General features: G+C 47.7%; 1 protein-coding gene across 2 annotated transcripts in view; it reads right to left on the reverse strand.

Annotated features, from left to right (window-relative positions):
• The window catches only part of ZBTB20 (zinc finger and BTB domain containing 20), a 4,633,203-nt gene that overhangs the window by 2,571,328 nt on the left and 2,039,077 nt on the right, over window positions 1-22,798 (reverse strand). The gene's annotated exons all lie outside the window — the stretch shown is intronic.

The following is a 22,798-nucleotide window of genomic DNA, read 5'->3' on the forward strand; positions in this document are numbered from 1 at the left end:
AATCACGCCCGGGAGTGGTCGGGTCAAAAAACCCCGCATTTGCGCCACTTTTTAACGCCTGGGTCAGGGTAGGCGTTAAGGGGCCTGTGGGCTCAAAATGAGCCCACAGGTGCCCTCCCCTGCCCCCAGGGACCCCCCCTGCCACCCTTGCCCACCCCAGGAGGACACCCAAGGATGGAGGGACCCATCCCAGGGACATTCAGGTAAGTTCAGGGAAGTATAATTTTTTTTTGGGTGGCATAGGGGGGCCTTATTTGTGCCCCCCTACATGCCACTATGCCCAATGACCATGCCCAGGGGACATAAGTCCCCTGGGCATGGACATTGGGCAAGGGGGCATGACTCCTGTCTTTACAAAGACAGGAGTCATGTAAATGGCGTCTGGGCGTCGTTAAAAATGGCGCAAATCGGGTGGAGGCGATTTTTTGCGTCAACCTGACTTGCACCATTTTTAAGACGCCCTAGCGCCACTTTTCCCAACGCCGGCGCTGCCTGGTGTACGTGTTTTTTTTCCACGCACACCAGGCAGCGCCGGTCTGCTTGCGCCGGCAAACGCCATTCAATAAATACGGCGCCCGCATGGCGCTTCAGAATGACGTTAGCCGGCGCACAATTTTTTGACGCTAAACTGCGTTAGCGCAGTTTAGCGTCAAAAAGTATAAATACGGGCCTACAGGTTTGTGGCTTTGCCAAGAGAGGATGCGGAGGCACTATGTGCAGCAAGAGAACTAATAAGGGCATCAGTCAGGAGAAATTGTGGGCCTCATTTACAAGCCCGTTGCGTCACTGTTGCATATTTTTTTTTATGCAGCACTCGTGGTAAGCAGTGCTTTACGCTGCTCCATATTTACAAACTGTCGCATTGGGCTTAATGCATCAGTTTGTAAAGTCTTATGTCACATTATACCTGTGCCAGGCATAATGTATACAAGGTAGGCATTCCCGGATAAAAATCCACGCGGAACTGATGCAGTGAAATTTACAACATTTTACTTCACTATGTCAAAATTGTAATGACCCATATAGCAGGCGTTAAACTGATGCAGGGCTTTTTCCTATGGGAGCCTTCCTCGCATTGCTGGAGTTGCGTTATTTTTTTAAGCTAGACCAGCAATGTGTCAGTTTAGTGTCACAGATGTGTTCGAATTTCTGACGCATCTGTGGAAACTTGTGCCATGGAGATCTCTATAGTAAATACAGCACCTCCATGGCATCGTTAGGGAATTGTTAGGCAGCGCAAAAAATCTGACACATCTGCACAGATGCATCAGTTTCTTGTGAATAAGGCTCTCTGTTTAGTTATGGCTTAGTTTAACGTTGTTGCGTCATCCATAAATGAACGTTTTTTAGTCTATAATTTCATTTGGGGAGGTAGAGCTGCATGCCAGTCGTGTAGAAATGATAAAATGTTTTGGCACAAATTTAGGAGGACCTAGCACCTCCTTGCACCACATTAGAGTCATTTTTGATGACGCTATTGTGGCTCAACATGGCCAAATTCGCGTACCATATTTACAAAGTGGCAAAATGCATGCATTGCACCACGTTGTAACCCCTTGTGCCACATTATGCCTGTGCCAAGCACATTGTATGCAAGGGGGGCATTCCCCCATTAGGGGGACCGCAAAAATGCTGCAGTAGAATATCTGAGATTCCACTGTGCCATTTTTTGTGGCATTTTTTAAAGCCTGCGCAGAGCAAGTGTTAAAAGAAGGCACACCATTATTTATAATGGGCCTCGATACACTCTTCAAGATTTTCGCCAATATTTTTGGTGCTAATCCTACAAAGTACAACAATTTTGACGCTATTGTCCCTAACCTGCGCCATGGAGAGCTGTAGGTTTAATACAGTGCACACATGGTGGCGTTATTGGGGCATTAAGGGGTGCAAGAAAAGTGGCGCTGCATATATTGCAGCGCCACTTTTCTTAAATTTGGGCCGTTGGATTTTTGAAGCAGGGCGGTGAGAGGTTCCATATTCAAGATAAACATCGTAGGAGAAAGTATGGTGTCTGTTATACTACTTGTCTGAGGACAGGTATTGAAAGAGTGAGTGTTTCTCATTTCGAAAGTAAAACACTCCAGCATAACAATATCTATACCCAGTCTTTAATTGAACATTTTCAGATTCTCTGAAAGGTGTAGTGACCAGGCCATCTAGCTGACAGGTCTAATAGGATTAAGAGGCAGGAATTATATGTGTCTAGTATACGAAGCACACCATCAACTATTTGTAATAGAGCAGGCTCTCAACTAAAACCTCATCTTGATTCTGAATGGCTCTCATCTAAAACATTGTTATGCATAGTAATCTGTTTGTGTTTCTTTGTGTGAGTTTGGAAAATTTTCACAACATAAGGTAATGTACATTACTTTGAGATTCTTCCTATCTTTGATAACTTCAAAGGTTTTTTTTCAGCAGCACTGTGACTTGGCCTTCTTAGAAGGTATCTGATTCCTTAGCCTTGTTCACTGAGGTGTTTATCAAACTTCACCCTCAAGGTGTCCCAGAGGAACTAATACTTTTGAGATGGGTCTAATTTTTGCAAGTCTTCATTATTGCTGTTTGGTTAATGTCTCTGAAGTATGACCACGTTTTGTATTTGGTATTGTCGATAATCATTGTAGGAAAGTACCCTATTTTTACCATGGTTACCCCCACTTTTTGCCTGCTGTCAGTGTGCTTTGACAGTGTTTACTGGGATCCTGCTAACCAGAACCCCAGTGACTGTGCTCTGTCCCTCTAAATTTGGTTGCTTAGGACTTAGCACACCCCACAATTGGCATACTGGTGCCCCATATAAGTCCCTAGTATATGGTACTAAGGTGCCCAGGGCGTTGGGGAACCAGGGGTTCCCCATGGACTGCAGCATGTCTTGTGCCACCCATGGGAGCTCATGCAAAATGTGTCTGCAGGCCTGTCATTGCAGCCTGCTTGAAAAGGTGCATGCACCTTTTTCAGTACAGGTCACTGCACTAGGTCACTATAAGTCACCCCTATGGTAGGCCCTCCTTGCCCAGAGGGCAGAGTGCAGGTACCTGTGTGTGAGAGGCACCCCTGAATGAGCTGAGGTGCCCTTACGAACTCCAGCTCCATTTCACTGGACTTTGTAAGAACGGGGAAGACATTTTACCTTTGTACCGGACACAGGGCACACTTCCTGTGTCCAGCTACATAAATGTAACTGCGAACCTGGGCATGTTTGCTACCAAACATGTTGGAATCATACCCCAATACTGATTCCAGTATTGGTTGTATGATTCCATGCACTCTGGGGGCTCCTTGGAGTACCCCCAACATTGCTCCTACCAGTCTTCTGGGGTTTTCCGGGCAGCCCACGCTGCTGCCACCCCTCAGACAGGTTTCCGCTGCCCTGCTGCTTGATCAGTTCAGGCAGAGAAAGACAGAACAAAGGATTTCCTGTGAGAGAAGGAGATAACACCTCTCCCTTGAAAATAGGTGTTACATGGCTTGGGAGAGGTAGCCTCCACAAGCCACCGGTATGCTTTGAAGGGCACATTTGGTGCCCTCCTTGCATAAACCAGTTTGCACCAGTCCAGGGGCCCCCGGTCCCTGCTCTGGTGTGAAACCGGACAATGGACAGGGGAGTGACCACTCCCCTGTCCATTGCCACTCTAGGGGTGGTGACCAGAGCTCCTCCAGGTAGCCACTTTATTCTGCCATCTTGAATCCGGGGTGGGCAGAGGCCCCTGGGAGCATCTAAGTGGCCAGGTCAGGCAGGTGATGTCACAAGCCCCCTCCTGATAGGTGGTCACCCTGTTAGGTGACCAACCCCCCCCTTCCTGGGCTACTTAGGGTCTCTCTCTTGGGTGGGTCCTCAGAATCAACATGCAAGATTCCAGCAGGACTCCTCTGCATTGTTGACTTTATCTTCTGGCCACCGGGACTGCAACTGGACCCTCCAGGAACCTACAATCTGCAACTCCAGCGACGACCCCACTCTGCAACATTGTTTCCCCGGTCTTTCCAACAACTGCAGCATTTCCATGGTTGTGCATCCTCTGAGGGTGACAAGTCTTCAGCCTGCACAAGAAGTAAGAAGGAATCTTCCTTGGAGTGAAGGAGTCACTCCCCTGCATCCGCAGGCACCAACTTCAATGACGACTGGCTGAGTGGATCTTTTCTCCTCCAGAACTGCATGGATCCTGCAATACAGGAGGTGGCCTGGAGTGTCACCCTTGGTCCTCTCTACCAGCTGTCCAACTTGGTGGAAAATTAGCCCTTTCCTCTCCTTGCAGGATAGTACCCCTGTGCACCGCAACTCTTGTTTGTTTCTCTTCCAAGGGACATTGAAGCTCTGTGTAGCCCCAGCCCCCAGCACTCCATCCTGCAAAGCACACTCTCCTGCCTTCTGCATCAGCGACAGGGGACTCCTCTTCAGGAGTGCTGCGTGGGCCTCACTGCGAATCCTGGGCCTGCTGCCGGTGGGCTGCCGGTGGGGGCTGCCTTCTCTTCTTGTGACTCTCTCAACTGCAGAGGATCACCTCGGACTCTGCTCCTTGGGTCAAGTCCCCTGGACTTTGCTTCTTATCTACAGCTTTGCAAAATCTTCTTCCCCAAGTCTTGCATTTGTCAAGCCTTGTTGGTGGTTTTCCAGCACCACTAACTGACTGCATCTTGACCGCCGACGTAGGACATCACTTGCACCACTTCTGGAACTCCTCTTCTGCTCCTGTGCTGCACTGCTGACTTTCTTCATCCACCGTCAACCTGGTCCTCCATTCAGAGAATGGTGGTAGTGGCTCCTGACACGGCCGGACACTCCAACTGGAATTTGACTTGGTCATCTTCTTTTATTGGTCCTCTTCTGTCAGGATCCACTTTTGGTGTCTTCCAGTCTTATCTGGGTCTTGCACAGTCCTTTTCCAAAGTCTTCCTGTTAGTTTTGGGGACAACCAGGTACTTAACTCTTCTCTCCTGGTCACTGGGGCACCCTGGTACTTACCTCTTGGGGTTTCTAGTTCCTCCAGCTCCCCCCTACTGATTCCACTTCCTTGGGTGGGGGACTGCCTTTCTCATTCCACTTTTGTTTTTTAGTGTATGGTTTAGCCCTCCCCTAGGGCCGTCACTATTTGTTATTGCTTTTACCAATGCGTATTGCTTTCTTTGCTTTTTCCTGATTGCTAATGTGTATATAATAGCGTGTTTACTTACCTCCAGTTGGGGTATTGCCTGTACAGTATTTCAGTATTTGTGTTACCATGATAGAGTACCTTTATTTAAGAAACACTGTGTGATTCTTTCATGTGTGTAAGTGCTGTGTGACTAAAGTGGCATTGGAAGAGCTTTGCATGCCTCCTAGATGAGTCTTGGCTTCTCATCCACAGCTACCTCTAGAGAGCCCTGGCTTCCTAGACACTGCCTACACTTCAATAATAGGGGATACCTGGACCTGGTATGAGGTGATAACACCATAGGTGCTCACCACACACCAGGCCAGCTTCCTGCAATCGTCATTGAAAATGGGCACTTGTTCCTACCACACATGCCGACCATCCCCTACAGCAACCACGTATTTGCAGACATGGGATATCACATGCTGGGTGTTCTCCTTGCTTTGCAGGACCCTTTCCTCATCACTCCATTCATCACTCAAAGAGGTGTATGAGTGCATTTAAACCTCCTGATTTTCAGAAATACAAAAATCTCGCCAAACCGATTGAAAGGATTTAATCTCTCAGTTACTTAACATATCACCTATATTGGTATAATGGCAAGCTTCTCATCTGTGATTAATTGAGCAGAGAACCGTTCAAAGCTTAATAAAAATGGTCAACATTGAATTCGGCATATGTGATTTTCTATAACTGTCTGCGTTGTAATTTAAGTCTAAATTATGAAAAAAACAGTTACTAAAGTTGTAATGAAGAGGGAAACAATAAAAATAATTTCTGCCTTGATGCAAACTACTGAAAAGCCCTGGTTGAAGGAGTCATTTGCACCCTGGTGGGCTGCACGCCTGCCAGGCGGGCAAGGGGAGGCTATGGCCTGTGTTGTCCTGGCAGTTGATCATTCACCATGCTTGGGAGAGGGTCTCCGTGACGACTTTTCTCACTGCTACTGCCAAGCGAACCACCACGTTTTTACGGCCTGCTCTGTGTTTCTACTTATTTTTCAGAAACAAAACACAAGAGTTGAGGATTGTTTCGGAAAAAACGACACACAGAACAAATGAATAGTGGTTGCCCCACTCCACATTGGGTAGGCCAATTCTTACTGTGTCCTCACAGCAGAGAGGCAGATCGGGGCATCAGGCTGGCTTATAGAGCCAGCGGAGGCTCCGCCATCAGCAACCCTTAGGTTCCCCCACTTAGACAAGGGTCAGAGGAACCATGAGGTAGACAGATGAGGCATTGGCCATATGTGCTGACCTCTAAATTGCCCCGAGTCCCGAGGCCAGCTAAATCATAAACATAGAGGTAACATCAAGATATATTGCCAATTAAAACCGTTTTTGAGATAATATGAAACATTATGGACAGAAAAGTCTGAACTGGTGCCCTTAAATGAAAAAGTGAACTTTGTAAATAATCTTTAGTATATAAAATTTGGGAAGACTAAAAATGAAAGATGCAAAAGTTGGGACAAATTGAGAGGAGCAGGAGAAAATCGAAGGGGCATATTTATACTTTTTGATTAAAAACGACACTAACACAGTTTTGCATCAAAAAGTTAAGCATCGGCTTGCGCCATTCCTCAGCACCAGCCGGGCACCATAATTATGGAATGGCGCAAGCAGGTGCAATGGGTGGGCTAGCGTAAAAAAAATTACGTTAGCCGGGTGGCAGTGGCGGTATGGGAGAAGGGGGTTTTGCACCAAAAAATGCCTCCTACCAGCCTAGCGTCATTTTCTGACGCAAAACCATTCATACCTCATGCCTCCTGTCTTAGAAAAGAAAGAGTCATGCCCACCACTCCAGTGCCCAGCACAGGGGACCAGTGTCCCTCAGCATGGCCATTGCACCCAGTGCCATGCAGGGGACCCAAGTTGGGCCTCTGATTGCACTTTAATTTAAAAAAAAGATACTTACCTCTATTTACCCTACTTACCTGGAATGGGGTCCCGCATCCTCCGGTGTCCCTGTGGTGTGGGTGAAGGGGTGCCTGGGGTTTGAGGAGGGCACCTGTGGACCTATTCCATGGTGTTTAACAATGGAAATGGTTTCACAGGTCCCTTACCGCCTGGTCTGCCCCAGGCGTTAAATAATGGTGCAAAGCATGCTTTGCACCATTATTTAGCCCCTCCTCCCACCGGTGCCCGGGGGATAAATATGGGGTTATAGGGTTAGCACCATTTTTTAGATGGGAACGCCTACCTTGCATCTCATTGACACAAGGTAGGTTCACGCATCTAAAAAATGGTGCAAACGCCAACATTTTGACATTAGATGTGTCTAACAAAATATAAATATGGAGTTAGTTTTTAGCCAAATTTACGTTAAAAAAATGACGCAAATCCAGCACAAATAGAATATAAATATGCCCCAAAATATGTACTAACTAGTACATCAAATTGTTCACAAAGAAGCCAGCATTACAATCTGAAAATGTGTAAAATATTAACCTTCCCAAAATATCAAGAAGGGACAGGGATCTTCAAGGCCCAAGGTGAGGTGATTATAAAAGTAAGGATAATCAGAAGACGTATTGGAGTAAATATGTCTATGGGTTCCGATTCAAGGCTCCTTGGCTTTCGTTATTGAGAGAGATAAGCAGAGTATTCAGTCCATATTGGAATAAAACTAAGGAGCAGAAGGCAGAAAAAGAGAATTCAGATGTTGGAGCCTGCTCCATCTGCAGCCTGTGACCTTCTAATCCCACCATATCTGCCAAAGTTAAGTACAATTTCAATGATGTTCCCACCTAGCCATAGTTTCTAAATGGAGTGTCGTGTTCAGGTAGCCCTTCTGAAGTCAAGACCCCTCCCAATCAGGCTTCAGAGCCAATCGCATCACCCGACAGCTCTAATTGCTGCAACAGATGACATCAGCACCTTGCCCGACAGAGGAGAAGCAGCACCCTGATACTGCTCGACCTCTCTGCCGTCTTTGACCCCATCTCCCACCACACACTGATCAACTGACTATGCCAGAATGGGATTAAAGATGGTGCGCTCAGATGTTTGGCATCCTTCCTCATGGTACGCACCCAGAGAGTCCGCATCCCCCTCTTGAACTCACAGGTGAAGCACACCATCTGCGGCGTCCCCCAAGGCTCCTCCCTAAGCCCATAACTCTTCAATGACTACATAACACCACTCAAAGACATTGTGAGAGCACACAACATCAACATATTCTCCAAATCTGATGACAGGCAGCTTGTCTTCTCACTCTCAAGAGACCCCACCAAGATGAAGACTGACTTCCACATCTGTTGAAGAAAGCACCCGCCTGAATGAAGGACAAGTGCCTGAAGCTCAACACGGACAAAACGGAGGTTCTGACCTTCGGCAGACACTCAACCCTTTTGAACGACTCCTGGTGGCCAGCAGAGCTCGGACCCACCCCCACATTGAAAAATCATGCCTGCAACCTCGGCATCATTCTAAGCAGCGAACTCTCCATGAAATGCCAGGTCAATGCCGTTTCCTCAACCTGTTTAGACATGCTCTGCAAGATTTTTAAGTGGCTCCCCATCGGCAAGAGGAAGACAGTGGTGCAGGCCCTCATCACCAGCAGACCGGACTACGGCAACGCACTCTAAGCAGGCACCACCATCTAAGTAATTCAAAGACTCCAGACAATCCAGAACTCAGCTGCCAGACTGATGCTCAACCTGTCCAAGCAAACCCACATCACCCAGCACCTGAAGGACCTCCATTGGCTCCCAATCCAGAAAAGATGCCACTTCAAGCTCCTGACCCATGCTTACAAAGCCCTTCATAACCAAGGACCTGCCTACCTGAACCCCTCCTTCACCTCCACTAACCGACCTCGAACTTACACTCAGCACATATCGCCCTCGCAAAGATACCACGCATATGCCGTTGCTGTGCCGGAGGACGCTCCTTCTCCCACCTCACCACCAAAGCCTGGAACGCCCTCCACGCCCACTCCGCACTGCACCCTCATTGACCAACTTCAGAAAGGGACTGAAAACCCAGCTTTTCAAATAAACACCTGCAGCAAACGCCTTGATACCCACTTGGATGAAAAGCCGTGCTATACAACTAACACCTGATTGATTGATTAATTGAATTTGACATGTTGTTGAGTCATCCATAACTGAACATGTGTTGCATTCTAGAATGTCATTTCTGGAGGTAGAGCTGCATGCCAGTCTTGTAGAAACTATATGATATTTTGTATTTTTGAAAGAGAACAGTGAGAAGTTCCATGTCAAGGTCAACATCGCAGGAGAAAGAATGGCATGTGCTGTACTGCTCCTAAATCTGGAGTTGCCAATTTCAGGGAAAAGAAACTGCCCACCATTGTAACAACTCCAAATACTGGACTATTTGAAAATTACAACCCATCTAGACCAAACTGGTCAATTAATGGATACAGGCGAGGCTGAAGTCAATGAAAGTCTCACCCACCAGTCCTTGCTTATTCGCCCTTGTAAATATTTTAAATGGCTATCTTGTGTTTGGCGTAATCAAGGTCAGGGGACTAAAGTGTGTTTAATTTCAAAATGAGGAACTTGAAGCCATTCACTTTTAACATATATCTGCAAAGCACACCTTGCCATATTGAAAAGTCTAGTGATGGGAGGGAAAGACTAGTTATTTAATTTGCTATGATTGTGCTCCACTGCTCCACATGATCCACTTTCATCCTCTAGGTCTCTGAAGAACATTAACACAGGATGCATGCTGGGCATGCAAAATGGCGCTATAACACTAAGGCCCTCATTACAACATTGGCGGTAAATGCCGCCTACCCCCGTGCTGACGGCTGCCAACATACCGTGACCGCGGCGGTATACCGCTACGGGTATTATGATCCACACAGAGAAATCCGCCACTATACAGACACCCACACAAGTCTGCCAGCCCAAAGGTCAGTGATAAACTGGCGGTACCAAAACCCACACCGTTACGCCAACAGAAATACGCCCACAACATCATGACCCACGAATCACCGCAGCGGTCATTCAACCGTGGTAAACCATTGGCGGTACACACTGCTGCGCTCAAAATACACACACACTAACAAAACAGCACCACATTGGATATTTCAAACTACACACACCTGACACACATACACACACCACACCCACACACCCACACCATTATAAAACACACACCCACAATACCCAGAACCCCTTACAACAAAACAAAAACAAATATTGCCAACTGAGAGAGAGGCAAGCCAGGAGCACCCACTGAATCTGAGCCACATAATACCATCACCCATACACCATCCACACACCTCACAGCACACACCCCAACACAACACTCCACACACCCTCACACATACCACTCACCCTACACCCATGGCACCACAAAGAACCCCAGGTTCTCTGAAGAGGAGCTAAGGGTCATGGTAGAGGAAATCATCCGGGTAGAGCCATAGCTATTCGGATCACAGGTGCAGCAGACGTCTATTGCTAGGAAGATGGAGCTATGGTGGAGAGTCGTGGGCAGGGTCAATGCCATGGGCAACACCCCAGAATAAGGGATAACATCAGGGACAGGTGGAATGACCTACGGGGGAATGTGCGTTCCTTGGTTGCAAGACACCAGGCAGCTGTACAGAGGACTGGCGGTGGACTCCCACGTCCTCCCCTACAACTAACAACATGGGAGGAGCAAGTCTTGGCGATCATGCATCCTGAGGGCCTCGCAGGAGTAGCAGGAGGACTGGACTCTGGTAAGTCAAATCATTACTACTATATCCACCACCCTACCTGCATGCCATCACAAACTCGTACCCCTACCCTCACCCCCATCACTCCACCACCTCACATATACCCCACTATCACAACCCACCCATCCCAATACCAAGCCCTGCATGTTACACCAAGGCATGGACACCCATCACAGACCTGCATGGACACCCATCACCAAAGAATGTCCAAGGGAGAGACTCACCCAGGGCACACAATCACCACTTACACATGGGCCAAGGCGATATTGCAAGCACAGTAATAGAGGGAAGCACACCCATTGCACAAGAGGGCACACACAGATACAATAACAATGCATTTACACCCCAACAGGACCACTACACAACGTCACCGGACAGGAGGTGCCAGGCATATCCAGTCCCCCCACAGAAGAGGCCCACAATGACAACAGCAGCTCTACACGCCTGGATCAAGATGACCAGCCCAGCCCATCAGGGACCTCTGGACAGTTGGTTCCCCTGCCACAGTCCCAACCCACCACAGAACCTCCCCCTCAGGAAACACCAGCACAGCACCCACCCAGCGGGCCCATGCCACTGTCCCCAGGACATGTCAATCAGCAGTGTGTCCACCACTACAGGGACCCCAGGCAAACACACTAACCCAAGACATTCAGGGACCTGGGGTCAGTGGCAGTGGGCACACGGTTCAGGGGACAGAGGCACAGGATAACAGGGAAGCTGGAAGGGCTGCTGTGCGACAGGGGGAGGACAGGCCCAGGGAACCGACCCTCCACGAGGCACTCTCAAACATCATGGGAGCATACCATCATTCCCAGGAGACCATGGGCACTGTACTGGCCAAGTTTCAGGAGACCCAGCGGCTGCAGGAGGGACAGTACCTGGGGATCAGGGAGGACATGAAGTCCATTAACACCACCCTGGTCACCATTGCAGGGGTGCTGCCAGACATGGCCAACACCATGAGGGAGACAGTGGCATACCACCGGGCCCCTGACACCAGCCCGAACGATGAACAGCCTTCCACGTCCACCAGCACTAGTGGACAGGAGGTCCCGCCACAGGACCAACAGGCCACCAGCACCCCACCCCCTGCAGAAGGAGAACCACCCCACAAATGGTCCCTGCGATCCAGTCAGAAGCCAGAGAACACTGCCAAGACCCCCGCCAGGAAATAAGACTCTCCTGATTGTCACCCTTGTGTCCCACTCTGTCACCCTGTCCACCTTCAACTGACATTGCTCCACTTCCTATGCCCCATTGGACAATGCACCTGTGATACCGAGAGACTGGACTCTACTATGGATCTTCCTCCACCATCACCCAGCCCCTTCCACATACCCCTATACACATTAGCCCATATATAAACACCCTTGAATCACAAACCAATCTGGAGTCAGTCTGTACTTTCACAAATGTATAATTACAACTTCTTCCACAATTATCAATGTAAATGTTCATTTGCACATACCAATGTATGACAGTTGTTGGGCAGCAGTAAATATAGCAGAAGGCAGAATGAGGTACCCAGATCTGTGAAATGGAAAGCCAAAGTGAACTGTCAGTGTCCATACACAGATGTTAAGAGCCTGACTTATACAATGTTCTACAGTAGTCAGATATGAGATGAGCAGTGCCAGTCTCTTGCCTGTGACTCACTGGAAGTACTGCATGATGATGTTGTTTCGGTTGTCAATATCTTCTTCCTCTGCCTCTTCTTCCTCACTGTCCACAGGCTCCACAGCTGACACAATACCATCATCAAGTCCATCCTCCTGCAGAAAAGGCACCTGGCGTCGCAAAGCTAGGTTGTGCAACATGCAGCATGCCAGGATTAGCTGGCACACCTTCTTTGGTGAGTAGTATAGGGAGCCACCTGTTAGATGGAGGCACCAAAATCTGGCCTTCAGGAGGATGAAAGTCCGCTCAATAATACGCCTAGTTCACCCATGTGCCTCATTGTAGCGTTCCTCTGCCCTTGTCCTGGCATTCCTCACTGGGGTCAATAGCCATGAGAGGCTGGGGTAACCAGAGTCACCTGCAAATGTTGAGGGAAATCTGTTAGACACACACTAACCCTTAGTGACTCCCCCATACCCAGACACCTATTCATACTGTGTGGGGACCTTGGGCTCACCTATTAACCACACCTGGGCCCATATTTATACTTTTTTAGCACCGCGTTTTGCGCCGCTTTTTGACGCAAAAGCGGCGCAAACTTACAAAATCCAATTGCATTTTTTTAAGTTTGCGCCGCTTTTGCGTCAAAAAGCTACGCAAATGCGGCGCAAAAAAGTATAAATATGGGCCCTGGTGCCTCTGGAGTTGGCCCATCACATAAGGGATGCTGCTATTCCTCAAAACGTAAGCGTCATGCACAGAGATAGGATACTTGGCATTCACATGGGAGATGTACTGGTCTGCCAAACACTCCATCGATTTCTGTACACCTGTTCATTTTGGTGGGGGGGGGACAAATGCCACATGTGTACCATCAATGGCACCAATTATGTTGGGGATATGTCCCAGGGCATAGAAGTCAGGTTTCACTGTGGGCCAATCATCCACCTGTGGGAGTACGATGTAGCTGCGCATGTGTTTCCGCAGGGCTGACAACACTCTGGTCAACACGTTAGAAAACATTGGCTGAGACATTCCTGATGCCATGGCCTCTGTAGATTAAAAGGAGCCACTTGCCCGGAAATGGAGCACTGACAGGACCTGCACTAGAGGGGGTATTCTTGTGGGATGGCGGATAGCTGACATCAGGTCTGGCTCCAATTGGGCACACAGTTCTTGGATTGTGGCACAATCAAGTCTGTAGGTGATAATGATGTGTCTGTCTTGCATTGTCAACAGGTCCACCAGGGGTCTGTACACCAAAGGATGACGCCATCTCATCATCTGCCCCAGCGAATGTGCCCTATGGAGGAGAATGGTGAGCAGAGGGTGATGTATCACATAGGTTGCACAAGTGTTTTTGCTATAATGTGAGTAAATCCGTGAGTGGCGTGCTGTGTCCTTTTTTCTGCCAAAATGTGCTGTGACACAGTTAGGTGTCATGCCATGTGTCCCCCTGAAATGGCAGCTGCCTGACCTGTAAGGAGGGACAAGGGGTAACTGCGCTGGCGTTGTGCAGCATCACGGTAGGGGGTCGAAGACCGCCGCGCCATTTAGCATTGGTTATCATTGGGACCTATGGGTTCCAGGAGCCAATGATGATGTACGCCGGCGGTGACGGTATGCACCGCCGCGGACGTGACCGCCGTTTTCTATCTATTCACTCACTTGATACCTGACCTTCAACAGGAGAGGACCTACAGTGCAAGTGCTGCTGTGACCTCTGTCTGTAAGCGACTATGGCTCATGTGTCTAGGGAAAGGGCTCCTGCCTTCACCGCGGAGGAGTTGGACAAACTGGTGGATGGAGTCCTCCCCCAGTACACGCTACTCTACGGTCCTCCAGACAAACAGGTGAGTACACTGTGAGCATGATGCGTGGGCCATGAATGTATGGAGTGGTGTGGATGGAAGATACATGTGGGGGGGGCCGAGGCATACATGTGAGGATGGTGAGTGTATGTGCGTCAGGGCATGGGTGGGAACTGGTGGGCAATGAGTATGAAGGGCCGGATGGGAGAGTAATTTCCTTTCATCCTGTACCTTTCCTCTAGGTCAGCGCCCACCAGAAGAAGGGTATCTGGCATGCCATCGCCAAGGACGTGCGGACCCTGGGGGTCTATCATAGGCGGAGCACCCACTGCCGCAAGAGATGGGAGGACCTGTGCCGCTGGAGCAAGAAGACGGTGGAGGCCCAGCTGGGGATGGCCTTCCAACGTGGAAGGGGTGCCTGTTACACCGTGACCCCCCTGATGTTCTGGATCCTGGCGGTGGCATATCCGGAGTTGGATGGGCGCTTGAGGGCATCACAGCAGCCAGAAGGGGGTGATTACAGTCTCATTCAGCTGACTCTGAACGCTTTACAAGGTGTCTGGGTGGGGGATGTGGGCTGTGGGTACCACTAGGCCAGGGTGAACTTGGTAGGGTAGGTCCTTTGTTAGGCAGGCTCTGAGGGACTCCAACCCCAATAGTGGTAGTGGGCTTCTACAACTAGTCAGGCTCCTGTAGGTTCCAGGTGTGCAGCAAATGGTGTTAGGCATAGTCCCCCATGGGCAGGTGATTTTTCTACTAACTGCTAGTGTTTGGCCTAGTGCATAGGGCTACTCCATGTGTTGTGTCCGCCAACGGTAGTGGTGTTGCTGGCATTGACCATGTGTCTCCTCTGTCTTCCCCCCTTCTTGTTTTGTCACCCTGTCCTTGTGTGCATTAGCATCATCTGGCGGAGGAGCAGAGGCACCGGAGACGGAGGGAGCTGCATCCCACATGGCCCAGGAGGGTGAATCAACGGAGGGTGAAGGCACCAGTGGGATGGAGGGCGAGGGGAGCTCCATGACGGGGAAAGGAGGAGACACCAGTGACAGCGACTCCTCCTCTGATGGGAGCTCCCTTGCGGTGGCAGGCACCTCTGTGCCCACCTCAACAACAGGTACAGCTGCCACCACCCCTATCAGCACCACCCTCCCAGCAGCCCCTCAGCATGTTTCCCATGCACCCTCACCCAGGAGGGTGGGCATCTCCTTTGCCCCAGGCACCTCAGGCCCTGCCCCAGTCAGCCCTCCTGCCCTCAGTAAGGAGGCTGTTGACCTCCTGAGATCACTCACTGTTGGGCAGTCAACCATTCTGAGTGGCATCCAGGGTGTCGAGAGGCTTTTGCAGCAAAGAAATGCATACCTGGAGGGCATTCATTCTGGTGTGGCGGCCCAACAGTGAACATTTCAGGCTCTGGCCTCAGCACTGATGGCAGCCATTGTCCCTGTGTCCAGCCTTCCCCCTCCAACTTCCACTACCCAGACCCAATCCCCTCTACCTCAGCCTATCCCAAGCACACCATCAGACCAGCATGCACACACATCAACACACAAAAGTGGCTCATGAAACCATAAGCACCACACATCCCACAGGCACTCACACAGGCACCATACCCATGTAGACACACCAACATCCACTGCCTCCACTGTGTCCCCCTCCTCTACCTCCCTCCCAGTCTCGTCTCTACTCACACCTGTATGCACTACATCCTCAGCCACTACCTCCATCACCAGCACCCTCATCACTACACACCGCTCATGTGCAATCACCACCCCTACTACCATTCACACATCCCCTGTGTCCTCTCCCAGTGTGTCTGTGAGCCCTCCTCCCAAAGTACACAAACGCAGGCACACACCCACTCGACACCCATCCATCTCACAAAAGCCTCCAACCCATGCACCTTCACTCAAACTCAGCAGACGTACACCTCCTACAACCATGCACTGAGCCACTTTGTAACCACTTGCCCCACACTATGCCTGCACCAGGTATAATACATGCAAGGGGGGGTGTTCCCCCATTAGGGGGACCGCAAAAATGGCGCAATGGAATTTCTGAGATTCCACTGTACCATTTGTAGTGGCTAATTCAAATGCCTGCACAGGGCAGGCGTTAAAAGGGTACACCCCATTATTCTTAATGAGCCCCTATGTACTTGGCAGGATTAGCTCCAAATGTTTGGTGCCAATCAGACAATGTACAACAATAGTGTAAAAGATTATGACGCTATTGTCCCTAACCTGTGCCATGGTGTGCCGTATGTTAAATACGGCACACAGATGGTGGTGTTAGGGAGACGCTAAGAAGCCTACGTTTTGACCTGGTCCAGTGTTAGACATCCCTCTCTTAAATCTTTAGCTATTAGCAAGACAACAATGTGTATGTTCAGTAAGATGAAGGAACCTTCATTTATAAGAAAGACATATTTATCCAGTATGGTGTAGTGTTAGACATCACTGTCTTAAATCTTTAGTTATTAGCAAGACAACAATTTGTATGTTCAGTAAGATGAAAGAACCTTCATTTATAAGAAAGACATATTTATCTACAAGGATCAAATGTTGAGGACAAATGCAAGACAATGAAGGGAAATAAAAAAATTATGTATTTTATCATTATTTACATGCAAACTAAATAACTCCAATCCATAGTGCATGCAGCCGTAATAGATTAACATCCATTATACTCTTGCTACACAATGAGTGCTATTTAAAATGTGTTCAATGTAGTGCTTAGGGAGCTAATACATTGCTGCAGAGTGAATAAGTGTTCCCCATTGTCACAATAATGTAAAAATGTCTTGATTTCTCATCAATATGCTACGTTCTGTAATTTAGGCCCATATTTGTGGAAAGTTAGCGCTACCTTAGCATAATTCTTTTTACGCTAAAGCGGCACTAACTTAATTCCATATTTATATTTTGACGCTAGACCCATCAAGCACCAAGATGTCTGAGTTAGCGTCATTTTTAGGAAGCGCTAACCAACCTTGCGTTGAATTGCGACAGTGATATGCATGGTAGATGTTCCCTTTCAAAAAGCTAGCCCCCCCCCAGTGCCATATTTACCTCCTGACGCTAAAACGACACACACTAAGGAGGCGGACCTAAAGAATGACGTAGAGGCCGATTAGCGTCAAATTGTAATGCCTGGTCAGAAAGTGCAGTTAGGCACATTTCTTAAGGGAAACACCATGGAGTCCACCATGGTGTCACTGTTTTGGGCACATAGAGGCCCACCTCAACCCCCCAGCATCACCACCATCCACACCACAGGGACACTACAGGAGGAGGGAGACCATCCCAGGTTAGTGTATGTGCTTTTCTGTTGTGTGCCACTCGGGCCACTTACATGGGGCCCACTTGCTGGCACTGGTTCTGTTGGGGTTGTCCTGGGGACACTGGTCCCCTGTGGTTGACCTTGGGGTTGTGGTAATGTCTCCAGTATATACTTAGACAGGCGTCATTTTGTGGCTGCTTGTGTGACCAAATATTGCTCTAGGCTGAATAGCAGCAGAATTGTTGCCGCTAATCAGTTTAGCATAATTTTTGGCCCACTAGTGCCATTTTCCCTAATGCCATCCACCACCGGCCAGCATCTTTTTTAGACGCTAACCATTCCTTAGCTCCATTGTGTGTCTTTTTTTAAATATGGCGCACAGATGGCACAATGGAATGGCGTTAGCTTGCGGTAAAGTTTTTGATGCACAACTGCGCAGTTGTGCATTATCTTTCATAAATATGGGCCTTAGTTTCTTCTTTACTAGGTAATCCACTAGTTCCTACATATAAAGGACAGGGATATGGGAAGCTGTTCATTTCAAAATTACAGCTCCCCATATTAGACACTTCCTGAAATGCAGAGCGTGCTGCAAAATGAATATGACACATGCCAAAAAGAATGTCATATGTATCAAAATTAATATGATACTTGGCAGAGTGAATCTGACCTGAACCAAAACAAATATGAAACCTGGCACAGTGACTATGCTAATTAGTGAATAATGTGAATAACACATACTTCAAATTGAATAAGAGATATACTGAAATAAAAATGGCCCTAACCGTAAACGTTGAAGCAATCACTGAAACAAATACAATATTCATCAACAAGAATGAGGCATTTTTTAACATGACAGACATATGCCAAGAGGAATATGACATACACTGACACGAATATAACAGATTGAAATGAATATAAGCTACTGAGATGAATATATTATATTCTGAAAATAATATAATGGACATTGAAAATAATATAACATACACTGAAATGAACATTACACATATTGAAATGAATATGAAGTGTGTTGAAATTAATATTACCAAAACTGCAATGAATATGAGATATATAGAATAAATCGGAGATCATTTAAAATGAATATGGCTTGTGCTGAAATGAATATAAGGCCCATTGAATTGAATCTGACATGCCTTCAAATGAGTATGATCAAAGCTAAAATTCTTATGACATTTGCCAAAATGAATATGGCATGACTGAAATTAACATAAACATGTTCAAATGATTATAATATTTGTTACAATGAATGAGTTGCATTTTACAATTAATATGACAAGTGTTAATATAAATATAAATATGGCATCCATTGAAGTAAATATAATATTGATTTCGAATGTATGGTTTGGGTCTTTTTTTGATATGTTATGAATGGAATATCAAGTGTTTATACTTGCTATACAATATTATACCTTTGCAGCCTTGAAAAAGTCATCAGAGACGAAACGTGTCAGTTGCTTGCCCACTATGGAAAAAACATCACATTTTTCTACTGATTTTCTGCTTGGACTGGATTTAATGGCTACTTCTTCATGACTTCTGATTAATACTGCTCTTCTCTGGGTCTGGGGTGGTCCGTAGATGAAACTGTAGCTTGTTCCATGACTTTGTTGCTAAGGTGGAGAAGGAGCGACCACCGTTACTGCAAAGTCAGATCCGAGGGGTGAGAGTTATAGAAAAAGCCGGAGAGTGGAGGTGTCTGGTGGGCCGATTGAAGTTCAGGAAGGCGTTCAAATAGGCAGGTCTGCAGTTGTGTAGGGCCTTGTATGCATGGGTCAGCAGCTTGAACTGGCATCTTTTCTGTACAGGGAGCCAGTGGAATTTCCTGAGGTAGGTAGCGATGTGGGTTCATTTAGGGAGATCCAGGACATGTCTGGCTGCTGCATTCTGTTTGGTCTGTAGTCATCAGAGGTGAGCTGCAATCCCTGTCTGAAGAGCAATGCCGTGGTCCAGGTGGCTGGAGACGAGGGCCTGAGTGATGGTGCGTTTTGAGCTTAGGGGTAGCAATTTGAATATCCGAGTTTGTGTGTGGAGGATGAAGAAGCAGGAGGAGGAGACAGAGAAAACTTGAGTCGTCATGCTTAACTTGTTGTTCACAATGATGCCTAGGTTCCTAGCACAGTTGGTGGGGGTAGGAATAGGTCTGTGTTCTGAGGGCCACCAGGATGCGTTCTTTGGAATGCTATTGTTTCCGGAAATCAGTACCTCTGTCTTATCCGTGTTGAGCTTCAGACAGTTGTCCTTCATCCAGTTGGCGACTTCTGTCATGAAGTTGTGGAAGTTGTTCTTGGTGTTGGTGGTGTCTTCGGAGAGGGCGAGTATGGGTATTGTGTCATCAGCACAGGATATGATGTTGAGTCCGTGGATTTTGGCGATGCTGGGCAGAGCTGTAATATAAGTGTTGAAGAGGGTTAAGGTACTTCACAGATGATTTCCTTAGGTTCAGAGGTGAAAAGGGAAGGCAGAGTTTTTGCATTCTTGCAGTGAGTCATCTGAGAGCGGCATCTTGGATGCCTATATTGTGCAGCCTTGTGATGAGTGTGTGGTGGGAGACTGTATTGAAGGCCGCTGAGAGGTCTAGGAGGATTAGAGCCCCAGTCCCTCCTTGGTCAAGTAGGGCTTGAATGTCGTCGGTAACTGCAATGCGGGCTGTCTTCTTCCTGTGGTTGCTGTGGAATCCGATTGGGAGGAGTCCGTAAGAGGTTTCATTCCTCATGTGAGGAGAGTTGTTGGTTGTGGTTTGTTTCTAATACCTTGGCTGGGAATGAGAGTAAGGAGATCAGGCAGTAATGTTGAGTTTGCTGGTGTCTCCTGATGGTTTCTTTAGTAGGGCGTTAACTGCTGTGTGTTTCCTTTCCTCTTCAATTGAGGTAGACGTGGCAACTGAAGTTGTGAGTACTTTGTTGAAGATGTGGTGAGGGCATAGGTCAACTGGGGCCCCTGATTGGGCTGAATTCATGATAAAGGCGGTGCCCTGTGGGGGAAGCTGACTCCATTTGGTTAGTCATATGTTGGTGTTAGTAGCAAGGTTGTTGTGTTGCTTCAAGAAGTTGGTGCCCTTGGGCTTGGGTTTAACGTTTCTGTAGAGGTTAGCGATTTTGTGGTGGAAAAAGTTTGCATGGTTGTTGTAGAGTGCCTGTGAGGGCGTAATATTGTTTGTTGTGGATGAGGGGGTTGGATAATTCTTTAACGACGCTGAAGAGTTCTTTGCTGTAATTGGAGCTTGATTCGATGCTCGAGGATGATATTTTTCCAATTCAAAGCTGTGATACAGTGCCTGGAGTGGTAAAAGGCTTTTATAATCTTTTAGCTCTGTATGGATGCAACAGCAGATCCTATGATTAAAAAGTTGCTGGTTGTGTTTCTTTCTAATACCTTGGCCAGGAATGGGAACAGGGAGATCGAGCAGTAGTTGTTGAGTTTGCTGGTGTCTGCCTATGGTTTCATTATTAGGGCATTGAGTTCTGCATGTTTCCAGCCCTCGGGGAGAGTGGCCATTGCAGCTGAGGTGTTGACCACTTTGGTGAATACATTTTTGAAGAAATGGTGAGGACATGCATCAGTTGGTGCCTCTGAGTGGACCGAGTTCATGATGGAGGCTGTGCCCTGTGCAGCAAGCAGGCTCCATTCGGTTAGTCAGATATCTGTGTTAGTAGCTGGGTCATTGTGTTGCTTGAAGAAGTGGGTGACCTTGGACTTGGGTTTGAAGTTTCTGTCAATGTTGGCATTCTTGTTGTGGAAGAAGTTTGCAAGGTTGTGGCAGAGTTCTTGTGAAGAAATAGTGTTGTTTGTTGTAGCTGAGGGGATTCTCTCAACTGTCTGTCATAGAAGGCTGTCTTGAAGGCGGTCTTGTCAGTCATGTCTTTGCTGGTGCTCCATCTCCTTTCCAGTTGTTCACAGTGTTGTATGGTGATTCTGAGGTCTTCAGTGTACCAGCTAGCCTGCTTGGTGGACCTTCCGTGGGTGTTGTTGCCGAAGTGAGTGATGCTGTCGGTGCAGCTGGTGATCCAATTGTTGAAGTTTCTGAGATTCTGGGCTAGGTTGTTGGAGGGGTTGGAGTAGGTGGTGTTGAGGGCATTTATCCAAGTGTCCTTTGATAATTTGCCCCAGCTGCTGTGGGGGTCATTGAGCAGGCTAGGGGCATAGGTACGTGAGCTGGTGTTGTTGAAATGAACGATGGAGTGGTTGGTCCAGGTGAGTTTTGTGGTGTGGCTCTACTTGATGCTGTCGCTGGAGGTGAAGGTAGGGTCTACTGTGTGGCTTGCGATGTGCGTGGGGTCCAGGACTAGTTGGGTGAGTCTGATATTATTCATGCTGTCAAGGAGGTTGGTATTATAGATGTCATTGTGGTCATTGAGATGGAAGTTGAGGTTGCCTAGTAAAGTGTAGTTGTTGGAGTCTATGGCGAGGGGGGCAATGAAGTCAATGATGAATTTGCAGAAGGCTGGACATAGTACTTGAGGACGGTAACATGGGTATAAAAGACAAAATAAAGAAGTAATAGTATAACAAAATATGCCGTATAATGCCTTATATTTTCCCTTTTCTTGCTGCATAATTTAGTAGACCCTGCTGCACAATTTGGCCCTCCTCTCCCGCATAATTCTAGTGGCCCTGCCTATAATACATCCACAGTCCAGTTGTGTCCCCCTTTTCCCAGAAATCATTTCCACACATCAGGATGGATCCTCCAAAGTGCAGTAGCATTAATCACAGCACAAATGGTGCCATAAGGGTGCTTTTGGTACAATCACATTTGAAGCTCTAGTCCAGGAACTAGTCTGTACACACATTCCCATCATTCATCCATCTCTCCCCCCTTCTGCATGTTTGGCCCAAGCTTTAACCAGTTTGGATACTGTTGACATCATGAGTTAACAGATATTCCTGCAACGGGCCCCAGCTATTCCTGGGCCATAGAGCCTGGGGAATGGTGTAATTGTAAAGATCTAGTTGGTTTGTTCCAGTATATTATATCATACAACCAGATCTTCACTTGAGTATGTGATTCCCGCTCCACACATGACACACGCCTCTACACATCCTTTACTCCTTATGTATACCCTCTTACTCCTCAACTCCCTCATCAGTCCTTATCCATTACTCATCACACCTCACTCCTGACTTTCTTTTCATCACTCAGCCCTTCCCTTCTTCTTCACTTCTAATTTTTTACTTCTTTTCTATCATGCTTATGGCCTGATTTACATTGTTGGTCCATAGGGAACTGTGGTA

This window comes from Pleurodeles waltl, chromosome 8 (genome assembly GCF_031143425.1).
Source record: "Pleurodeles waltl isolate 20211129_DDA chromosome 8, aPleWal1.hap1.20221129, whole genome shotgun sequence".
Classification (NCBI taxonomy): domain Eukaryota; kingdom Metazoa; phylum Chordata; class Amphibia; order Caudata; family Salamandridae; genus Pleurodeles; species Pleurodeles waltl.